At 50.3% G+C, this 2,901-nt stretch overlaps 1 long non-coding RNA gene across 1 annotated transcript in view; it reads left to right on the top strand.

Moving 5' to 3' along the window:
• LOC114037405 overlaps positions 1-2,901 on the top strand; it is a 57,070-nt gene that overhangs the window by 43,175 nt on the left and 10,994 nt on the right. The window contains exon 4 of the long non-coding RNA XR_003568439.1: positions 1,957-2,051. This is a non-coding gene — a long non-coding RNA (uncharacterized LOC114037405). The remainder of the gene's footprint in view (positions 1-1,956; positions 2,052-2,901) is intronic.

Raw genomic sequence — 2,901 nt, 5'->3', positions numbered from 1 at the left:
GAGAGGAGAGAGAGAGAGAAGGAAAGAGGAGAGACAGTAACAGAGAGACAGAGACAGAGAGAAGAAGAGAGACAGACAGAGAGAGAGAGAGGAGACAGAGAAGGAGACAGAAGGAAAGAGAAGGTGAGACAGTAACAGAGAGAGACAGAGAGAGAGAGAGAGAAGAGAGAGAGAGAGGAGAGGGGGAGGGGAGGTTATGCTTGGCTCTGCCTCTGAGCTCTCTGGCTGTCCTCTGGAATTGTGGTCGGTCAGGGCGTGGGTCAGAGCGCCCAGGTCTTTCAGAGTTGGTTGTGCAGTATTACTGACCCCGGATCCAGTGCTGTGTGTTCTGTCTGTGTGATCAGAGATGTGATCATGGTGCTGGTCAGTGCTTCCGCAGGGCCTTAATGCTTCCCATCTGTGATCTCATTTGACCCTTACCACAACCCTGGAAGAGCAGTCCTATTATTATCATCATTTTACAGACGAGGAAACTGAGGCTCAGAGGTTAAGCGACATATCCAGGGTCACACAGAGGAAACAACAACCAGAAAGGGATTGATACGTGGGTCTCCTGGACGCCGCTTCCAGCGCTCTAGCCGCGTGGCCCTTCAACAAGGACATCTAAACTATGACTGACTCTAGTCAACCAGGCCAATTGAAATTGTCTTCAGATTTGTCAAGAAGAAAAGGTCCCTGCTTTTCTTCAGTGGCAGCTAGATGGCGCGGTGGATAGAATGCTGGGCTTGAAGTCAGACCTGAGTTCAAGTTCAGCCTTAGACACTTAGTAGCCGTGTGACTCTGGGCAAATCACTTAAGCTCTGTCTGCCTCAGTTTCCTCATCTGCAAAATGGGAGCAATTACAGCATCTGTTGCCCAGGGTTGTTGTGAGGAAAAAATGAGATGGAATTTGTGAAGCACTTAGCACAATGCCTGGTACACAGCGATCACTACATACTTACTCAAGAATATTTCTTCTCTTCCTCCTTCCTCCCTCTTTCCAAGTGATTATCTCAATGAACTGCTGTCAGTTAGGACTGAGCCATGCTCTGGGATCTAACCACCAGAGAGGCCAGGCAACATTGAGCGTAATGTGGAATGCCAGGAAGCCTTTCATTGGTTCTTCCCAGGGCCCCAGTAAATCGGGGTGTTAGCGCCTGGAAAGGGGCAGAGGTAGGCGTCTTAATTTTTCATAGGAGCATCCTCTAATTTTAGATCTGTGTGGAAGCTTAGAGAGCATCCAATTCACCATTGATAGAATTCTGAGATGAGACAAACTTGGTCTCTTCTTATCCAACTGCCACATTTTATGGAGGAAGAAACTGAGTCCCAGGAAGGGTCTTGCCCAGAGTGACCCAGAGGTGGAGTCTGAATTCACTGGTCTCCCCTCTCCAAACCGTGGGCCCTCTCTGCTTCCTGTCTCTGGCCACTGGCTTCCAGTGGCAACTCTGTCATTAGCCAACCAAGGCGGATAGTGCCAGCGTGACACAGTTCACGCTGAACCTCAGCCCCGTGTTGGACAGCCTGTCCCTGTGGGATTGTCATTCTGATTCTGGAAGGAATGTCCTCTGGGGCTGACCAGAGATAGGACACCCAGTAGGAAGCTTCCAAGGTGGGATTGGAACCCCTTCTGACCCCTGAGCCAGGACTCTTCCCAAAGAGCGGATAGACGTAGAACTCTGTAAGACTGAGACCAGAAAGACACAGCTCTTTTAATCTGATGCTCAACGACCTTGAGGCTTTGGTAACTAAGAGCAGGAGCTGGGGATTTCATTTCTGTGTCATTGACAGGAAATTTCCTTGTTTAAAAAAAAAAAAGGAAAAATGTTTCATCATTTCTCCAAAAATGCTTCTGTCTGTCAGGTTTGTCAGTGAGATCTGAGAAGTGCCAGGAATGAGTCTGGGATTACCAGGGGCTGTGGCCACAAGACCTGCCCTGCTTACCTTGGGCCTCTGCTTTTGTGCTTGTTTCTCTAGGAGCAAGGAGAAGAAAGGACGTTAGTCCTGGAAGGAGGCAGCAGCGGGAGGAGGGACGCCACCTGGGCAATGCTGTCTGGCCTGCTGAACGTGCGGTGAGCAGTCTCTGTCTATCTATCTATCCATCTATCGGTGCCTCTCTGTGTGTACATGTGTCATGTATGTTGGGCTGCATAGGTCATATGTACCATACAGATGAGATACAGGGTGTCTGATGGTGCCAGGGTCATTGGCCTGGTGTCAAAGCAAGTCAGTTCCTACTTTGGTCTCCAGTTTGATAAAGGCCGAGATGATCTCAAGGGGCCCTCCCAGCTCCAATGTCCCCTATCCTAAGGGAATGTGTTCCTCAGCCTCAGTTTACTCTCCTGAGCCTCAGTTTCTTCGTCCATAAAGTGAGGAGAATATCCCCTGTGGTGTCATCCATATGTCTCAGGGTTGCTTGGAGGATTAAGTGAAATGCCAGCCCTAAGGCACCCCAGAAGCATCGCTGTCCTTGTCATTAACCCAGTTTCTCACCTTTCCTTTGGGTGCCCAAGGCCATAGAAATCTAGTGTCTCGTCTTCAGAAAAGAGGAGCTGTTGCCTACAGTGGCAATCTGCCAGAAGTCAGAGGGCTTGGAGGGATTTAGAATAGGGAGGGCAGCATTGCCTCGAGGAGAACCCTTTGGGAATGGTAAGGGGAGGCAAAAAGAAGCCCTGGACTTGGAAGTAGGAGATCTAGCTTTGAATCTGAGAGAGAGTTGGGTTGGGGAAGAGACAGAGGGAGGGGAGGGGAGAGGAGAGAGGAGGGAGGGGGGAAAGAGAGAGAGAGGGAGAGAAGAGGGCAGGGAGGCAGGGGAGAAGGAGGGGGGAGGAGAGAGGTGGAGGGAAGGAGAGAGAGAGAGACAGAGAGAGTGAGAGAGAAAGGGGGAGAGAGAGACAGACAGAGGGAGATGGAGGAAAGGAA

The sequence above is a fragment of the Vombatus ursinus genome, unplaced genomic scaffold (assembly GCF_900497805.2).
Source record: "Vombatus ursinus unplaced genomic scaffold, bare-nosed wombat genome assembly UNPS02010394.1, whole genome shotgun sequence".
NCBI lineage: Eukaryota > Metazoa > Chordata > Mammalia > Diprotodontia > Vombatidae > Vombatus > Vombatus ursinus.
This window is presented reverse-complemented; position numbering and strand designations above follow the sequence as displayed.